Here is a 12,792-nt window from a genome sequence, read left to right on the forward strand (position 1 = left end):
GAGACACATTTATACCACTGCTCAGCATCACTACCAGGCACATGCTGGCCCAAGCCTCTCTCAACCTTCATTTGTTATAACAAAAGATTCTAACTTTTCTCCTTGGCTCCCTCAGATTCCTTGACAAATGCTGATTATTCCTAGAACCACGGGATGACCAAACCTAGTGAAATGTGAGTTAGATCGTGGTCCTTCTTACCTAAAATCTTGTCCCTTTCATGGGCTCGACTCAATTTGAATTTCACCTCTTACTCTGGGGTTTCAATCGTCTTTACAGTGAAAGCAGTTTTTAGCTCCAGAGAAGAAAATCATTGTCCCTATGTATGTAGCAGCATGTTGACTTGTCCTTCACTGAGTGAAATCTGTTTTACTTCCAGCAGATGTGCAGGCTGAGAGCTTCCAATTTACACAAACAAACTACATCAAATACATAAAACAAAAGATATTGGCCCCAATCCATCATCAATATATTTTAATGTAAAACATATAAAACCATGCTAATTTTACTTCTTAATTTATTTTAGAAGTCATAGTCCCTTCCTTTCATTAGCCATGTTGATGCATATTGATGACACATTGGTTTAAATTCAAGCAGCCTACAGTTCTTTAAATAAAAACCTGTTTTTAAAACCTTTTAATTATTTTTATGATTAAACATTGTTAATGTGCTTGAAGCAATAAAAGTGATTGTGGTTTATACACACAAAAAATATTCAGTCTATATCTCTGTGAAGTTAAAAATAATAATTCTATTGCTTTTTCCCACTAAGAATAATGATAATATTTTCCAGTGGCATGATGCAAACATTAATAATTTACATTCTCAGATTTTTAAAGATAGATTTTGTGAAGTTTTCTTAGTATACAAGTTGGTCTAAAGAGCTTTTCTTGGAAGTAACAACTGTAACTTTGCCATAATGGATGCATTCACACTGTTATTTGAATTTCTTTATCAGACCTCTTCCAGCATGATACCTATAAGCTTGGCTAGAAGGTTTACTTCATATTAGTGAGTCCTGGATAGGAGTCAAGCCCATAGAAACCCGGGTCTCAGAGAGTCTTAGGCCACCAGACCCCTAATCAATGCCAATATGAAATTCTGCAAGATGTCCATGAAGGTTTTGCCATGAGCCCCACTATCTACTCCCATTCACCCTGTGCTCCAATCATACTTGACCTGTTCACTGTTTTTCAAAGATGCACTGAGTATGTTTTTCCCTTCTGACTAGGTTTGTTTTTACACAGTTATTATGATACAGTATACATTTTATTTTAGTTTTCTTATAACATCAGAATGAGTATTTTTCTGTGTTATATCACAAGGACTTTGTAAACAGTGTTTTATGATTTCCTTTCCTCCACTGAGTGGCTAAACCAGGTTTATAGCCATCTCTAAATACTGAGTGTACACCCTTTTCCCTGTGTCATCTATCATTCTCCCATGGGAGGTTTGCTCAGGCTCCCTGGACATCCTTTGAAGAGGAAGGTAACCATTCCAAATTCTCATGTCCTATAGTTCTTGGCCATAACTCTTTCTGTACGCCTTGGCAGCAGGCAAGATTTTGATAGCAGCCTTCCTCAAAGCTTGGGCAAACTAAAGGATCTCTTTTTAAGACTGTTTTAAATTTCTGAGATAACTTTTGCAAATAAATTTGCAATAAATTTGCAAATATATTAGAAATATACTGTATACAAAGAGTTTGCATACTACTTTCATTCAATTTCCCTTTAATCTACAGCACCCATTACCATGATATATTTATGTACCTTACTAACCTTGATAAAATATAATGTAACCATTTTCTCCACTAATGTCTGCTCTAAAATATAACTCAGGATCCACATGGATTTGTCATGTGTGTAGTCTTCCTCAATCTCAGAGAGTTCCTCAGGTCTTCTTGTTTTTCATGATATATGTTTTTTTTACTTTTCCTATTTTTCATGTCTCTTTTGGAGGGTCAGTTAATATGTAGAATGTGCCTCAACTTGGCTATCTGGTTTTCATCATGATTGGCCTGAGGCTGTGAATTTAATGGAAGAAAACAACAGAGTCAAGGTGTCCTCAGCGCATCCTCTTAGGAGGTACCTGAGGTTGGTATTTTTAACTAATGATGTTATCCTGAAGCACTTGACTAAGGTGATATCTGACAGGTTTCTCTATTGTAAATTTACTAAAAATTACTAAATATTTGAAATTACTAAATATTTGTGGTAACACACTTTGAGATTATGTAAATATTCTGTTTCTACTTAAATTTTCATCCACTTATTTCTACATTCTTTAATGAATCTTGTCCAGGAAATTATTACTATAATATAATAAATAATGGTTTTCTGTTTTCTTCATGATTTATGTTATTTATCTGAATTCTTTTATAAGAAACGGTTGTCACAGCTCCCTACCACTTTTGTTTACTTAATTATTTATTTGTGTAAGTATAAACTCATGATTATTCTTACTTTTATTTTTTAGTATTTCTTTTTTACATTCTGGCATTGAAAGATGCACAGACTTGCCATTATTTTTCTTGCTCGAACTCCGGAATCAGCCATTTTACCAAGGAGCTCTATTTTATAAGGAGCATCTTCTCACTGTTATTGGAGAATGGTATTAGAACCTAAGATATGGCGGGTGTGCTCATTGCTGCCGTATGTGACTGCTTGTGGTCCCTTTCCATGCACAGCACCAGAAAACTATGCATATAGACACATGCCCACACAAACATACACACTAATCATGCATATACAAGTCTTTACTTAATTCTGTATCTCTGGGTGTGTATGTGTGTTTTAATGAGTCTATATTGATACCTAAGGCTTTATTCTAGCTTCCACTCTTTCCTTTTTTGTAATTTTTTTCCACCATTGAGAATCTGGATCACATTTGTTTGTTTATTTGTTTACTTATTTATCCATTCAACCTTATTCTACAAATAATGTGCTTTCAAAATTCCTAGTCTATACTCGTGTGAGAATAAAATGCACCACCAAGGATACCGTGTTTGTATTCAGCTCTTTATGTCTGTGGTCTTACAGTATCCCTCCTTAATCACATCTGTAACTTAAAATGGCACACCTTCTGTGAGACCGTCCTGCAGGCCCATCACTGTTAAACAGCACCACCCACAAATCTTCTGCTTGTGCTTCTATGGAGGTTAGACCACAATTCTACAAGGGCCCTGCCTATTCCAGGACTGCAGATGTGAACAAAACATAGCCTCTGTTCTCAAGGAGTTTAGTGCTTAAAAACTGGTTGGTGCCTTTCTTGTCGCTCAGAATACTGGATCATTCAGTCACAATATGCTACCTGAAATAGGACTGAATTTAACAAATGTTACTTCAAAAAGTGAATTAAAGAATGGATATTCTATGTAAACAGGAAAGAAAGAGTTCTTAAAAGACATGAAAGACATTTGGGCTGAAGATGCAAATGTTCGATGGTTAGGAGTTCTGACTTTACAGTAGTCCCTACTCAGATTTGAATCCTTACTCTGCCATTAACTGCTACCAATGTGAACTTAAAGCTGCATAGGAGTATTAGAAAGAATTATAGGCAGATAATAATGCTGAGAAGACCATATGAATGCAATCAAATTCCACAGTGATTTTGGGGAAACGAGAAAAATGTTGATACTTACAAAAGTTCTAGACAGTCTGTGGGGGGACCAAAAAACATCAAAAAACCAAAAAAGGAATTATCTTCTGGAGTGCAGGCCCCTTGTAGTACAGGCTTCCCCGATAGGTAAGTGTTCTAGGAACCCATCTGTATCAGTGTACCAGCTGGCATTGTTGTGAGAGGCTGCGTTCAACCTCAATGAATTGTTTTTGAAGATTCCTTCAACGTGTTTGCCCATTTCATGATGGGTGATTTACGAGCACACCTACCCACACCACGCTGAGTGTTCAGCAGTTTTTGACCAAAAATGGCATGACCCCCATACCCCACCCTCCCTATTCACCTGTTCTCACTCCCAAGCTACTTTTTTTGTTTCCCTGGATGAAAAAGTCCTCAAAGAAGAATGTGTTGCTGATGTGGAAGAGATGAAATAAAAAAAATAGTAGAAGTACTAAAAGACATCAAAATGGACAAGTTCAAAAACTGTTTTGAGCAGTGGAAAAAACATCTTGATAGGTCTATTGCATCAAGTGGAGAGCACTTTGAAGGTGACTGAAGTTTAAACATGTAAGAATAAATACACAGTTTTTTATAAATAAATTCCAGTTTGCAGGGTACCTCTTCATATATAGCAGATTCAGATGCTCCCATGTCTCAGAGAGGAAAACAATGTGCTAAAAAATATATCTTAGATACGTACAGACATTTTGTTTTAGTTCATCTGGCATTATTAAATTTCAGTATTTCTTTTGAGAATGTTTTTTTCTTAAACCACTTTTACCACATCAGCCAACCTCCAATGCATTTATAGGACCGTGCTGACTGTGGCTGATGTAAAAATTACACTTGTGAAGTGGAGCAAAGCCTCTTTGAAAGCACAAATCATTGTGCTTCCATTTAATTTGTATTATTTTCCCTCTCCCTGTACTTGGGCAACAACTTTCAATTTATTTTATGAGTAGACAGGAGAGTTGCTGGTTCAGCTGCAGGTATTCTCAAATCATATTCATTTGAGTAGACATCAATAAAACATTTCTTAAGGTATTCTGGTGAACGTTAAAGTGATTAAAATCACCAGCTTGGTCTTGGTAATTCTTTATTTTCCCCCTTAAATAATTATGACACTTTCTGAGGATGCACTTTGATGAATTAATCATCCAAAGTCTGTGGGTCATTCACTCAATATGGATCCATTTCTAAGTTCTCTGTTTTCTCCATCATTCCTCTCCCTGATGTCATAAACCTTGACATTCTAGACACAATAAAAAAAGGCCAGAAGACATAGATTCTTCAGTAGGGTCTATTTCAAAGAAAGAATGTGGTAGAGACATGCTTGAATCACATAAATAATTATTATTTTAATTAAACCTGAAAATAAAAAAAAAACAAAGCCAAGAAGCACCTATTTGAAACCCCCCAAAATTATAATACAGAGGCATGGACTCAAACAGAAACCAAACTTATGCCCCAATTCCAGGATAAAGGCAACAGCTTTTTATGAGAAAATGAAAGGAAATAATTACATGAGTAGAAGGGAAACATTTCTTTTGGTGCTAATAAGCTAAGTTACTCTTTAGCTATACACGGTTGGTTACTGATTCCAAAGAATGTCCATAATCATCAGTCCTTGTGGTCAGGATGGCTGCTTTCCTGTTAACTTTACAAACAGTCACTTTAAAGACAATGCTAGTTTGGCCCAGGCCAAAAGTTGTTTCCCCCAGTTTAAACATTCCAGTGGTTCAAGGAGTAAGTCATGCAAGGCAGTTTCTCTGGAATGAGTATTCTAGCTCTATTTTAAAATGGCTCCACTTATGTCTACTTTTCACATTTCCTCCTCTTTATCAAGATCATTTTTTCAAAGCATCACTGATCAATCATTAGAAAGGAACCCTGATCAGTTGTTAGAAACCTTGTTGATGGTCACTTCCAGTATGTCATGTCATTGTGGGTCTGTCATCATCAGGAACTCAAATCCTTGTGCCGTGCAGGAGGGAAAGTGGTTTCCTTAGGAACCTTCAGCTACATTTGAGCAACAAAAGCTCCAGAAAAGAGGAAGTTTTTAGATACGTTCCTTTAAAGGAAAGCATCCTCTGCAGTTCCTGAAGTTTCTCACAGGAGGTCTCATAGGCCTTAGTGATCATCTCAAAGTACTGAGTGACCGGGATCTGCATGGTGTTCATGTAACAAGGACCTACGAAAAACAGTCTGATATTCACAACAGCAAAAATTGCAAAACATACAAAATGCTAACCCAGTCAGTTTGAAGAGTAGATCTGGACCCGGAGGCAATACCTGAGGGCAGCCGACTAATGAGATCAAAGAATCATGAACTGTTTAGTGGGCACCACATTTAACCATTTCACCTGTGCCTGCCTGAAAACCCCACTCTGTGCAGCTTGGATACAATCAAAACATTCAAATGTCTAACACAACTTGTGTGGGAGAATCTAAAGTTGTTGTTGTTGTTGTTGTTTTGGCAGCTATTGCTTTAGTGACAGATTCAGCAATATTTACTAAAATTTTAGATGAATTTAAAATTATGTATTCACTCCAAGTAGTGCCTATCCAAGAACATTACTCTTCCAAACCTGGCAGCTTTACTGGGGTTGACACGGCCAGGTATTGACCATCCTGGGCAGTGTGTACAGCCGGTTTCACATTTTAATCTGTGATGTAGATTTAAGGGTGATGCCAAACACTGAGTTTCTGATTGTTCACATAATAAAATAGATGTGACCTCTTATATTATTACCTACTATACTCCTCATTTGTGAGGTAGAAAGGGACTGATCAAAATATGTGCAAAGAAAAAATAAGCTCAGTAGCAAGTACTGCAGTGGCAATATGTTCTGCAAAAGCAGGATCCTTGGAGCACGTTCCAAAACCACCAATGAATAAAGTGACCCTGTCTTAATAGGGCAATCTACATAAAAAAGGCAATGAGGAGTAACAGTATTTTAAAAATATCAATAACCTGGGGCGTCCCAGAAATGTTGGCTTATTCAAAATCGAAGGAAATTGTCAATGTTATAAAGCAGGACTAATGTGAAAAGGATGAGGAACAGAGTTAAGACGGCATTCTTGATTATATAGGCCTGGCCTGAACTCTGACTACTGTCTACAGCAGATGTTGTCTGTTCCCTTTTTCATTTTAAATCTTTTGTTGGTTGGACAGTGGAGTTATGTGCAGAAGCTTATTTGGTTATAAGTTTTGGTGTTTAATTTCTTTATCTCTTTTAATGAACTGGTTATCAAAGGCAGGTAAATCTAAATGCATAGGCTGACCTGTAATTATTTCAAAAGGTGAAAGCTTATGTTTTCCAAAGAAGGCAGATAGAAGGTTTCAAAAAGATAATATTGTAAATTGTGCTGCTATGAACATTGGGGTGCATAGATTCTTTTCAAATGGTGTTTCAGGATGCTTAGGGTATAATCCCAGCAGCAGAATTGCTGGGTCAAAAGGCAGTTCCATTTTTAGTTTTCTGAGGAAATTCCATACTGTTTTCCACAGTGGCTGCACCAGTCTGCATTCCCACCAACAATGTACTAGGGTTCCCTTTTCTCCACAATCTTGCCAAAACTTATTGTTTGTTGATTCGCTTATGATGACCATTCTGACCTGTGTGAAGTGATATCTCATTGTGGTTTTAATTTGCACCTATCTGACAGCTAGTTCATAGCAGCACAATTTACAGTAGCCAAGTGCTGGCAGCAACCTAAGTGCCCATCAGTAAATGAGTGGATCAGAAAACTGTGGTACATTTACACAATGGAATAATACGCAGCAGAAGGAAAGAAGGAGCTCCTGCCCTTCATGACAGCATGGATGGACCTGGAGAGCATTATGCTAAGTGAAATAATCCAGGCAGTGAAAGACAAATACTATATGATCTCACCTATAAGTGGAACCTATCAACAAAACAATCAGGCAAGCAAAATATAACCAGAGACAATGAAATAAAGGACAAACTGACAGTTATCAGAGGTGAGGGAGGAAGGGGGTAATAGGGGAAAGAAAGGGAAAGGTCATCAAGGAACATATATAAAGGACCCATGGATGAAACCTAAGGGGGATAGGATTGAGGGTGGGAGGTGGGGTTGGGTGGGGTGGGGGAAAGTGGTGGCGGGAAAATGGAGACAACTGTATTTGAACAACAATAAAATTAATTAATTAATTATTTTAAAAAGAAGGACTAACAGCAATGCTTTTAGTGAAGGTTATTTTTTGTAACATGCAATCTTTTAAGACTGTCTATTATTATGACTGATAACATTACATATCATATATTTAGACATTTTATATAATTTGTAGAACATTTATGCTAATAATAAGACATGCACACAAATGCCCAATAACTGTTATTTCTTCTTTAACAATGCTTCTCAATGCATCTCACTATATTAAATAGACTAATTAGCTTAATATCTCCCTTTTAGGGAGAGAGAGAGTGAGAGAGAGAGAGAGATCCTTTGAAATATTCCAGGGATGCTTCTTGAAAAATCTTATATTTTCAGGTTAAGAGAGACTCAATTTTAAAGTTTGAATTTTGGGAAGTTTGTCAAAAATATCAAAAGCTTTAAAACACTTGGTTAAACAGGATCATAGGTCATTGTGAGATGTTGCCCACCTAACAAGTGTAACACAGACTTTGTAGACAAGCATAGAAAGTTAAACAGTTGTAAGCAAAATTCAGCTCTTTTAATATTAATTAGACTCAGTTTACCTAAGTAATTAAGGAATCTGATAATAAAGAACACAGATAATTATTTTAATAAAACAATCTCTTTGGTTTTCTTTTAATTTCTTATCAGGAGCATAAATAGTACAGGAAAACTGTCCTTTTAGTAGATGAAATAATTTTTAATTTTAGTCTTATATAAGCATTTCATAGATATTAAAACTTAGAGCAAATTTATCAAGATTCCTTTTCCCAAACCTTCAACTTTCTATGTCCATTTTAGTTCATCTCTAGTTCTTTTACTCATTAAGAAAGAACCAATCTTATTTTACAGAATTACTTTATTCCCCTCAAAATTGCATCTCCATTTTTCACAAAAAATATAAATTTATATCCATATTAATTAGAATTTTTAACACTTAAATATCTTAATGTCTTATGTATAAATTTTACTGACAAATACATTTCATAATTTTTAGAAAAAATGCTTCTTCACAAAGTATGAGATATTTATTATTAGATCCAAAGTTAACTTTTATTTTCCTTATAATAAGAAGCTAAAAGTTGGTAAGCTTAGACTTATTTAGCAATAAGTGTTCCAGTATTTTCTTTGGAAATAATCTAGATATTAATACATTTTTATTATTTAACTCAATTTAGCAGACGACTAAAGCTTTAAATTACCAAAAAGATTTTAGAAGCTATCTTTAAGAATTAATACCATAACGCATAACTATTGCACCTTAAAACTCTTACTCCATTTACATTTATTTAATTTATTTGCTTTTAACACTAGGTTTAGATAATATATTAAAATATTATTACACCTAGTTACTTTTTTTTACTAATAAATAACATGAACTTATTTGTATTCTAGCACACCTAGGTAAAATAAAAATATTACATTCAATGTTGATAACTCTGAGATGTCTACTTTAATTAAATCAAAAAATTAAATATCTCTAATGCTAAATATTTTTTTATAACCTGAAAAAATATGGGTTTAATTTTCATTTTATTTAAATTTATATGTGTTTAATACCTATGAGTCACAGCTCTTTACAAATCAATTTTGTAATATCCCCCAGAAGTAGAAAAATATCAAAGTTCTTCAATAAATATATTGACAAACATACAAATATAGAGACATATACAACCAAAGTCCTCAAAGTTTTATTTTAAAATTTTAGCCAGGAGATAGATACAACACAAAACTCACTACCTTATAAAGAACAGTTGGCATAAGCTAAGTTTATCTATTCAGATAGATAACATTTTTACTATCCATGGAGAAAAATTTTAAGATTTGTATTTATCCTTGACAATTTTAAGGAGGCTGAAGGGGAGGGGTAAATTTAGTCAAGGGTGTCTTTATAGTCCCTTACGCTTTTTTTTTAAAAGTATATTTTATTGATTATGCTGTTGCAGTTATCCCAACTTTTTACCTTTGCCCTCCTCCACCCAGAACATCCCTTTCCTCCAGCAAACCTCCCCCCTTAGTTCATGTCCATGGGTCATGCATGTAAGTTCTTTGGCTTCTGCCTTTCCTATAAAATTCTTAACATCCCCCTGTCTATTTTGTTCTTACCAATTATGCTTCTTGATTCCTGCACACTTTCCCCCTTTCTCTCCTTTCCCTCTCCCAGCTAATAATCCTCCAAATGATCCCCATACCTATGATTCTGTTCCTGTTCTGGTTGTTTGCTTAGTTTGTTTTTGTTTTTATTTTTTAGATTCACTTGTTAATAGTTGTGAGTTTGTTGTCATTTTACTGTTCATAGTTTTGATCTTCTTCTTTTTCTTAAATATATCCCTTTAACATTTTGTAAGATGGTGCAGCCAGGGGGCCCCCCCAAAGAAGGATTTGTAATGGGGTCCAGAACTCAGGGTGTCCAGGAAATATTAAAAATATGGGATGTCCTCACCCCAGCAGGTCTGAACTAGGGGATGGGACACATGGAGCAGGGCCATTGAGAGTTGTTTTTCATAGCAACAGTTTTGCAAATAACCTCAGGCATAGTCATTTAACATATCTATAAGTTTTAACTGATTTCATGGATATGTTAAATGGCTGTGGCTATGCTTTGAGTCAGGGGCATGGGAGTGACTTCCACCCAGGATGCAATTGGGAGGCAACTCCTCCTGGTTACAGGGCCTGCATGAGAGCTTGCAGATTATTGGCTCCAGGCCATGGGGCCACACCTGCCCAGACTTACTATGGCAGACAAGAAAGGCTGGAAAAAAATACAGGAATGCTGGCAGGTGTGACTGATTGTGGGAGGAGTCAGAGATAGTGCTGCAGAGGGAGTTTGGCACTGGGATTTAAACCCAGGCACAGCCGCCATCTGGATTGGTGAAGACCACAGAGCTTTGGGTGCTCCCCTTTGCCATGCAGCTTAGGAAGTAGGAGAGACCTTGCTGGGAAGGAAATGGGTGAAAGGACTCTTGCTGGTGGGCCATGAGAAGGTGCCACAAGGTTTTGGATTAACTGGAGATTGTGGCAGCAACATAGATGATGATGCTGGGAACAAAGGGGCTCCCTGAGCCATGGACTTCTACTTCTTTTTCTGAGATACGGTACCCCAGATGGGGCAGAGGGAGAAGGAAGGACTATGTGTGTCTGTGGGCATTCTAAAGGACTTTAGTATTTTTAATGAAGACATTAAGTCATTACTCTAAGTCTGTGTAACCTTTTGAATAAATAATTCCTTTCCTTTCCACCAATCTCTGGCACTGAGCAATCCCTGGCGGTGGGCAAAGCAAATCTAGTATGGGGGGCATCCCTCGAGAGAAGAGGGGTCCATTCAGTAATAGTATATCGTTCATCTCACCCCCCCAGGGTCTGTTCTATAACAATTTCATGTAATGATGGCTTGGTGATGATGGATTCTTTAGCTTTACCTTGTCTAGGAAATCAGTTTGTCCTTCCATTCTAAACTATGGATGTAGGTCCTTGCTTTTCATGACTTTGAATACTTCTTGCCAGACCCTTCTTCCTTGCAAAGCTTCTTCTGAGAAATCAGTCTTATGAGAACTCCTTTGTAGGTAACTCTCAGCTTTTCTCTTGTTGCTTAAAAGATTCTCTGTTTATATTTAACCTTTGGCATTTTAATTATGATGTGCCTTGGTGTGGTCTTCTTTGGGTCCAAGTTGATTGGGACTCTCTGTGCTTCTTGGACTTGCATGTCTATTTGCCAAATTAGGGAAGTTTTCTTTCATTATTTTTTCAAAGAGATTTCTAATGTCTTGTGCTTTCTCTTCTCCTTCTGGCACCTTTATGATGTGAATGTTGAACCTCTTGAAGTTGTCCCTGAGGCTGCTTATCCTACCCTCATTGTTTTTGCATTCTTTTTTCTTCTTATTGTTCTGGTTGTTTTTTTGTTTTTTTTTCTTCCTTACATTCCAAATCATTGATTTGATTCTAAGCTTCATCCACTCTACTGTTGTATTCCTGTAAGTTGTTCTTTATTTCAGTTAATGAATGCTTCATTTCTAACTGGATCTTTTTTATGCTGTTGAGGTCCTCACTAAGTTCCTTGAGAAGTTCCTCATAAATAGTGTTTTTTTTTAAAGATTTTATTCATTTATTTTTAGAGAGAAGGGGAGGGAGGGAGAAAGAGAGGGAGAGAAACATCAATGTGTGGTTACCTCTCATGTGTCCCCTACCGGGGACATGACCTGCAACCCAGGCATGTGTCCTGACTGGGAATCGACGTGCTCAATCCACTGAGCTACAGCAGCCAGGGATATAACCTGTAGCCAGGGCTACAGACCACAACCAGGGCTGTGTTTTGAACTCTGCTTCTGATAGGTTGCTTATCTCCATTTCATTTAATCTTTTTTTATGGAGTTTTTACCTGCTTTTTCATGTGGGCCATGTTTCTTTGTCTTCTCATTTGGCAGCCTCCCTGTGTTTGTTTCTATGTATTCGGTAGAGCTATTTGACTCCATGTCTTTGCAGTATACCCTAATGCAGTAGGTTGTCATGTAGCATCCAGGGGCACAGCCTCCCTTATACCCAAGATGAGTATTTGAGGTGAGACATTCCTGTGGGCTGAGTACACCCTCCTCTTGTAGTTGAGCCTTAGTTGCTGTTGGCAGATCAATGGAAGGGATTTACTCAGGCCAGTCAGCTGCAAGGATTGGCTATGAACATTTACCAAAAGCCTCCACCCTCCATGGAGAATCATCTGTGTAGGGGCAGGGTGGTAGTGCTCCAAAGTGGTCTGTAGCTGTCCACCAGGTTCACTGGTCCTGGGGTTTCTCAGGTGGTACAGGCCAAGGTCAGCCCCCACCTGTGTCTTGCCCGGGGCCGCCCTTCCTGAGCTATGAAGCAATGTGAGAAGGCTTTTACTTGGGCTGAGCTTAAATTCCCAAGCAAAGACAAGCTGTGAAGCTAATCCGGCTGCTGCTCGTGCCTGGTTTGGGGCTCACTGAGGCCAGCTGTTGCTTGTTTGATAGTATTGAGGAAGTTGTGAGGCATGAGCCAAGACTAGC

This window comes from Desmodus rotundus, chromosome 5 (genome assembly GCF_022682495.2).
Source record: "Desmodus rotundus isolate HL8 chromosome 5, HLdesRot8A.1, whole genome shotgun sequence".
Taxonomy (NCBI): Eukaryota; Metazoa; Chordata; class Mammalia; order Chiroptera; family Phyllostomidae; genus Desmodus; species Desmodus rotundus.